Consider the following 9,246-nt stretch of genomic DNA (forward strand, 5'->3'; position numbering starts at 1 on the left):
TGCAGCCAGAACTGGCCATCGCGTTCCTTGTGAGTTCGGTTACCGAGTCTGGGGCGTGACATTATGCGATACAAAATTATAATAAGCCAATATCATATACTGATGAAGCAATGTAGATCAGCTATGCAATGCGGAGACATAGTAAGCCAAATATCAGATACCAAGTCCACGAATACCGTCAACCTTAATTAGGTTATACAATACAGAAGCACAGTAAACCAAGTGCTATATGCTGAGGATGTAATACAATATACAAATCCTGACGAGCCACGAATACCATCAACCTCATTTAAGCCATACATCAAACCTGTGCGTATCGCGTGATCATGTGGGGATAACTCTGTCTCATAAGAAATCCCATAAACATCTTAGCCCAATGTGGACATTTAACCATCAATGTGGACATTTAACCAACATTGCTCCTAAGGAGTGGCCCTCATAGAGCCAAACATATAGTGGGCCCATTACCTCACACAATGGCCCAATATACATCACCATGGGCCTCTCTCAAGGGCCTAATACACATCATGATGGGCCTCACTTATGGGGTACATATGCATCACATTGGGCCTCGCTCATGGACCTCATGTACATCACAATGGACCGTAATACATGGGCCCCATATGTCAAATGAGCCGCAATATATGGGCCAGAAAATACATCTCATTGGGCCTTACCAAATGGGCCAGAAATACATCACAATGGGCCTTACCAAATGGGCTGGAAATACATCACAATGGGCCTCATCATATAGGCCAGAAATATATTAAAATGGGCCTCGTCCCACGGCCTATTACACACCACAATGGGCCTCATCACATGGGCCGCAATTACATTAAGGTGAGCCTTAATGGATAGGCCACAATACATCAAGATGGGCCTCATGGATGGGCCGCACTAATGGGCCTCATATACGTCAGGTGGGCTGTATTAATGGGCCTTAAATACATCAAATCGGGCCTCTCATATGGGCTCAACATACATCGCATCAAGGTGGGGCCCACACATTGATTAGAGGTCATTTTAGAGCATTTTAAAAACAAATCCCATCGAAAGATCATCTGGAACATGCCACAAATAACGGTGGAGATAATGATTTTTACTATTAACAATTCATCGGGCCCACCATGACGTTTATTTTCCATCCAATCAGTTCATAAGGTCACATGGACCTGAATTAGGAGGAAAAACAAATTTCATGATGATCCAAAGCTTCTGTGATCCCAAAAATGGGTTTCAATGATAGCCTATCAATCCCCACTGATTTTTGCAGTGTGGTCCACCCGATAGACAGCGTGGATATACAACATATTCATCAAGGTGGGCCCCTTCGTCCAGCCATCAGGATGGTATGGATTTAAAACATATATATCATGGTGGCGTCCTCATCCAAAACGGACGGACAGCATGGATGTTCAAATACATCATAGTGGCCCACTGCACAGATGGTGCAAATACAACTCTGCATCATGGTGGGCCACAAAGCTTGTGATGTCAAACACCAACCACCTAGCTGGTGTGAGGTACCCAGCCAATCCACTTCAACGGTGGATGATTACCACATGGGGCCCACGGCAATATATCTATATGAATATTATATATATATATATATTGAAGGTTGTCCAGCGTCTAGTCCAGGCACGCTGAACGGACAGCCTGGATAAAACAAATACGTCAGGTGGGTCCACACGCAGGGCCCACTGTAATATTTTATTATTATTATTATTATTATTATTTTATATTATTTTTTTTACAAAAGACCTCCACCGTTCAGGCCCTGGACAGCCTGGACGTAAAACACATAGATTAAGGTGGTCCCCATCGGTTGGAAGGATGGTTTGGACGTAACATATACATCAAGGTGGGTCCCATCCACACATGTGGCACGTCCATGACAAATGGACGGTTGGGATATACAAATACATCACGGTTTCCCCCACCAGCATCTGCTGGATTAAATCCAGCAACCTTGAGCTGCGTGGAATCCACCGTCTGGATGGACGGTGTTGATAAAACATATACATCTTGGTGTGGTCCACCGTCGGAAGGTTGGACGGTTAGGATATAACACACACCTCATGATCAGCCCACCGTCCAAAAATCTGGATGGTGTGGATCTGGAGCATACGTCACGGTCAGGCCCACCCAAAAATGGGCAGCAAGGTGGGCCCCCGGATGGACAGCGGCGTGGATAAAATGCATTCATCAAGGTGGGCCACACATCAAAAGGAAGAGAGAGAGAGAGAGAGAGAGAGAGAGAGAGATGTGAGTAGCGGAGGGACCCTGCCACTATGGGCCCCTCTTTAAACAATGCATACATCAAGATGGGTCCCACCATATGTGGGCACTCTAATCTTCAAAATCACACAAAAAATCACCCACCTTTGATCTCCTCTTCCTTCTTCCGTGTATAGCCTCTAGAGCTCCAAGGGAATGATTTCAATGGTCGAGATGTTTTTTGGATGGTGGAGATGGGAGGTAGGAAGTGGGCCACACAAAACTCTCTCATGGAGCTTAGATGTTGGAGTTTTCTCCTCTCCTTGGGGTTGCTTGAAAATGGAGAGAGAGGGGGGGGAGTAATGAGAGAGAAGTGATGGGAGAGAGGGATGGTGAGTGATGGATGTGTACTTAATGGGTGGAGAGAGAGAGAGAGAGTTGACTTTAGGAGTTGCTTGGGGATGGGTGTTGTACTTGACATGATGGGATGGAGTACTTAACATTTGATGTGATTGATGGGACATTCTCTTGGGATTGCAATGCGCGGCGTTTTTCTCGAACTGAATGCGGGCCCACATCTCCTAGCCCGGGTATCGCCTCGGCGCGAGAGATAAGGCGTCGGAACCGCAGCAACGGCGTGGTTGCAAGGGTATAAGTTTCAAGTCGAGCCGACTTTGATATACAGGAGACGACTTAGGATCGCACGCAAACACCGTTAACAGATCGCGGGTCATCGAAATTCAACCGGGAGGACCGCGAAGGCCTATGGAACGGTACGGGCTAGGATACGGGTCTTACAGAAGGGATCGACTTCTCAGAGATATTTGCGCTAACGGTATAACAGGTGTCTATTAGATCCGTGGTTGGCGTTAATTGGCCAATGCGATCTTGAGTTGAAAGGATGGATGTGGAGTCTGCACTTTTGTACGGGAAATTAGAAGAGAAGATCTACATGAAGCAACCAGAACAGTTCGAAGTTTAAAGGGGCTAAGAAGAAAAGTTTGCAAAAGGTCGTTACACGACCTATCGCCTAGGCAGTAGTTTTGATTCCTTCATGGTGAGTCAAGAATTGTATGATGATGACATGTAGATAGCCAATTATGACATATCTGAAATCAATATACTGAAGACTCGGTTAAATGAGACATTTAGGATGAAGGATCGGGGGGCTACAAGGATGGTTCTTGGCATTGAGATTGAAAGAGGAGTAGGTTTTGGTTATTTCAGGTAGAATACCTTGGGTAGGTATTGATCAAGTATGTGATGGACCAGGCAAAGCCAGAGAGCGTTCCCTACGTGTCTCTCCTCAAGTTTTCCTCAAGACATGTCCTAAAATAGATGAGGAAAAGCATGATATATCAAATGAGCCTTATTCGAATGCGGTTGGCAGTGTATGCCATGGTCAGTATTGGACTGGTTATTTCACAGGTTATCGGTGTTGTGAGCAAATACCCCGGCAAGCAATATTGGGAAGCAGTGATATGGTAAGGAGACTACGTCTTTACTTTTGAGAAGACAGGAGCAAAGGTAGTTGGGCATGTGGATTTAGATCTGGCAGACATGCTCACCTAGATTGTTCATATAGAGAAGTTCAAGTTTTGTGCAACTTCTCTAGGCTTGGCGATGGCGTAAAAGGAGGACGTAGTGTGCATGAGAAGCTATGATGCAATGTAGAGATAAGAAAAGAGATTAAGAAGCTACACAGTTGAAGATTAAAGACATGATGGAGATTGTTGTCTGAAGTCTTAAATCTTGGGTTGCTCGACCGATCGAGGGGGCTGCTTAACTAGTCAAGGCCCGCTCGACTCGAAGTCCATCGAGTAAAGTTTTTTGATATCTGGGTTGCTCGACCAGTTGAGGGTCAAGCTCGACCAGTCGAAGGGGTCCTTCGACCAGTTGAAGCCCTCCTTCAACTAGTCGAGGGTTATGCAGATATTGTGCGGATTCTCCGCGGACTGCGTAAATTTGAGGCGGTTTCAGAGAGGTGCGTAAGTGGAGTTTCATAGACTAAAAATAAGGTTCTCTAAGGTCTTTCTAAGTAATGCTAAAACTTCTTTAAAGGGGTTCCAAAGGTTCTTTAAAGGGTTTTAGGGTTTCTAAAGGGTGTAACAAGGGTGAGATTCGAGGTTGTTCGAATTGGGTAATTCCTCTCTCTTTGTAATTTCTATTTTCGTAGTGGAGATCTGTTGCTTTGTACTGTGTTTTTTTTCCCAAAGGGGTTTTCCATGCTAAATCTGTATGTTCTCTTGTGTTTGCTTTGTGCTCTTGGATTGCTATCCTAGATTTGGATCTGTGTGATTCCGTAGCATAAGTCCCAATATGTCACGCCCCGAACTCGGAAACCGGGCTCACAAAATTTCCGACAGCCAAATTCGCGCCGACAGCCTCCGTAGAACCCCATTCTCGGCTCCCGGCACCCATTCACTAAGTTCCGATTCTGGGATACTACAATGAGGATTTATAATCATCAGTCTGATTCATAATGATCATAACCAAAAGCATAACCCACAAACAATAACCACAAGAACACCACCACAAAATCCACTATGATAAAAAAAACTTTTGAGTACAATGGGTCTGAAAGGGGAAAAATACAAGATAGTGCAAAAGATAAAAACTCCAAAGCTTGTCTGCACGCTCCAACTACGGCGAGACTATGACTGCGACTGCGTCTTGGCGTCACCTGCACGCATCAATCGTGTATAAGCTTATAGAAAGCTTAAAGGGTGGTGTAAGTATGTGCACAATATAAGCGTGCTCAAAATGCAAGGTCAGAGTAATGCGGAATCATGGTGATGAGCACATGAATGCAATCAGCCGTACCAAGGCTATGCAGTGCAAGATATGAATCCTATCGGCCATAACACAGCCACGCGATACGAGATGCAACTCAAGCATGCCAAACCTCATCATATATCAGTTCAGTTCTCATTCTGGATAATCACCGGGGTTCAATACACTCCAAATGGCACTGTCGTTCTCCTATCCGCACAGTCCAAGTGAGCGTAAGAAACCTCACTATCCGCCTGGCCAATAGTCTGCCAATACCTATCCGGCACGTCGATAGCGGATCCATTCGCGAGCTGGTCAAACTCAGCCTAGTATTGCCCCCTACCCTCAGGCGAGTAAGGCCACACTCCTTTCCAACCGACCACGACACTGTGGGAGACGCGGCCTCCTGGTATTCGGCCCTTATGCGCTCATATATCCACTCGGTCTCGACGTTGGAGTCATCCTCTGATACTATCGGGTTTAGAGATTTTCACCCAGGGACATCTATGGCGCCCGTATGCTAACCAAATATTTTCGGTATCCAATCCTGCCATCCACAATGTGTCTGTGGAGGCTATGGCCCTGATGTGGCTAGGGCATACAGTAACTACAATCACACAAATGCAAGTGGATGAATCACACTATCAGTCATGCAGGCAGTCCTGTGTGTACTATGCACTTGTATGAGGCAACTCCGCCTATCAGGGAGCCCATAAATAGTCCGCCCGAAGGCATATGCTATGATCGTCACTCCTCACATCAGGCATACATATGATGCGAATGATCATGAATCATAGATTCATACTAAACATATATAAAGAGATGGGCTCTGTGCATAACGGAGATGGGCCTAGACGGCCTACTTACCACAAGTATGGGCCTATCAGTGGGCCTTAGGGAGAGTTATAATGCTGACATTTAACCAACATTACCCATTCAATGTGGACATCAAACCAGCATTGCTCCTTAGGCGTGGGCCGTTACAAAATCAACACACATACCATGGTGGAATTACACTACATTGGGCCTTATGTACGTCCTATTGGGCCTTGACCCGTGGGCCTCCAGTACATCAAATGGGCCTCATACATGGGTCTTGTATATACATATCAAGGTGGGCCTCAATGACGGGCCACAAATGCATCAAGATGGGTCTGGTCACATGGGCTTTGCATACATCACAATGGGCCTCATAATATGGGCCTTATACAAATCAAGGTGGGCCTCAACAAGGACCACCAATACATCAAGGTGGGCCTCAACAGACCGGCCACAAACACACCAAGATGGGCCTTATCACACGGCCCTAAAATATTTTCCAAAATGATTGGACGATTGGATAAAACATATGCATCACAGTAGGACCCACACTAATGGAGGGTGTGGATCACAATATATACTTAAGTGGGTCTCAAGTGGGGCCTCCCATAATGTTTATTTTGCACCCAACCTGAGCCCAATGTAAGGTTTAATTGCCATCTAATCATTCATAAGGTCACTTGGACCAGGTAGGGCCCACTGTAATATTTATTTGCCACACCACCCTTTCAAAGGGTCACTTGGACCTGGGGTAGGGCCCACTGGACTGGGGCCCACTGGAAATGTTTATTTCCACCCAACCCGTTCAGAGGGCCAGGCGGTCAGGGAGGGGCCCACCGTAATATTTATTTTCATCTAACCTGTTGATCAGGTCACGTGGGCAGGGAGCCCACCGTGACGTTTATTTGACGTCCAACCTATTTATAAGGCCACCTGGATGGGGGTGGACGTGGGGCCCACCGAAATGTGGTTCACAAATCCAGCCCACCCATTATATGTGTCCCACCTAACTGACGGTCCAGATCGAATTTCAGCAACATCCAAAACTCAGGTAGGCCCCACCAAGTAATTTTATATGTTTTGGCGTGTCTTCACATGATTTTAAATGGTATGGCCCACATGAGTTCTGTATAAGGCAGATTTTTGGGATGGACGGTTGGTCCGTGAGGACCCATCAAATGCACGGTTTTGATGGTCCAAATGCATCAAAGTGGGGCCCACAGCTGGGGTTGTGAGCCCCAGCCCGTCCGTCCGTCAGGCGGTCCAGCGCAAGCGCTGCCAGCGCCTACTGTCAGAATATCATTTTTCTGTGGTTTTCCACAGGCGGGGCCCACATCAACAAGATCCACACCATTCATTGGCCCCTGTGGCTCGATACAAATCTATCGAGACCAATATTGAATAGTTTTCTGATGTACAGCAGCATCGGGATGTATTTCAATGGTAGAAAACTTGTTCGCTATGCTATGGCCCACCATAAGCTTAGATTGAGATCATTTTTCGGCTCAACGCCTAAAATGATCTGAGGAGAGGATGGACGGCTTGGATTTGACTTATATATCAGGGTGGGGCTTGCATGAGAGGCCCACCACTTATTTCTCTCTTCTTTTTTTTTAAGTACATACCCATGCCAGTTAACCCTTCACCGTTACCAACGTCCAGCGTCCAGGGACGCTGGACGACTTACATAATCACATCATTGTGGTGGGTCCCACGTGGACGTGGCCCACCAATATATATGCATATACATATAATATATATCTTATATTATATATATATAAAACTACATATTATATTATATATATTATATATATATTACATAAAATATAACACACACATATATATATACATAAATATATATAAAGATGCATTAGGCCCATCCAAACAGTGGATGGTGTGGATCATCACCTGTAATAGAGTGGGCCACACCGTCTGATGTAGATGGACGGGGTAGATGTAACACATATTGGTGGGATCCACACCATCACAACGAGAGAGAGAGAAATATACGGTGAGATAGAGAGGAGGGACCCCGCCACTATGGGCCCTCCATTGATACAACACATACATCAAAATGGGTCCCACAACAAGTGGGCCCTAAAGATCAAGATTTCAACGGTGGATCACCCACCTTTAAGCCTCCTCCTTGCTCCCTTGGCTTTAAATGCTCCTTGCCTTTGCCTTGGACGGTGGATGATGGGAGATTAATGGTATGGATGAGAGATGAGAGGGTGGACCACACTTGGGAGGGAGAGGGAAGCTTGGACGTGTGAGGCTTGGGAGATTTGAGAAATGAGAGAGAGAGAGGGATGATATGGATGGGTGAGGTGTGATGGGTGATGGGTTGGGTTGAAAATTTGTACAAGTGGTATGGTTGAGGTTGAAATTTAGAAAAAGAGGAGTGGTGAGGTGGAAAGAGGGTGGGCTTTTAAAAAATGAGGGAATGGGTTGTAGTACTTGAGGTATGGGATGCATTTATGGTTGATTGATGGGACTAATTGTAGAGATTCCCTCGAAATCTACAACGCGCGGTGTTTCTTCGGAATAAACGAAGATCGACATCTTCTTGCCTGGGTATCGGTTCGGTGCGCAAGTCACGGCGCTGGAACCGCGGCGACGATGCGGTCGCTATGATACAAGTTTCGGGTCGAGCAGACGTCGGTGTGCGGGACCTGGCTTAGGATCGCGCGCAAACGTCGAATACGGTGCGAAGGTTGACGAAATTTGACCGGAAGAATCGCGGAAGCCAACGGAACGGTACAGACTAGGACACAGGTCTTACACAATATCAATTTCCCACCACCCCAAGGACATGTGGGAATCCCAACACAGATGGAAGTTGGGATAGTTTCAAACTAGATATATTAACAACGCAATGTGCACTCAATTTCAAAATAGCAGAGGACGTGTAGGAATCCCAATGTAAATGGAAATTAGGAGTGTTTAAAAAACCATATATGTTAAAATAGATTTGAGACCTACTGGGGGATAAGTTGCACTGACCAACAAGCTTCACTTGTACATAATGAACAATGTTGGAAAGACAAGGATATAAATTCTTTACATTATGTCACCACCTTTTCATGTGGTGTGGTTCACACGAGAGTTGGATATTCCCCCTAATAATAATCGGAAATGGATGGACGGTAGGGATATAACACATAAATTAGCACCATCAGTAATAGTCACTTTTAGGGGACTATTGTCTGTGGGCTGCATAAGTGTTATGTGTAGGGGTGTACATGAGTTGATCCGAGTCGAACTGGGCTCAACTCGGCCCGGCCCGATCACCAGCCAAACCCAGCTCGAACTCGGCCTGGCTCGGTCACCGGGCCAACATGTCTAGCCCGAACTCGGCCCGGTCAACAATCGAGCGAGTTCGGGCCGAGTTCGGGCCAGTTTCGGACCTTATAGCAAGTTCATGAAAAGGGCTTTGGC

The sequence above is a fragment of the Magnolia sinica genome, chromosome 16, assembly GCF_029962835.1.
Source record: "Magnolia sinica isolate HGM2019 chromosome 16, MsV1, whole genome shotgun sequence".
NCBI lineage: Eukaryota > Viridiplantae > Streptophyta > Magnoliopsida > Magnoliales > Magnoliaceae > Magnolia > Magnolia sinica.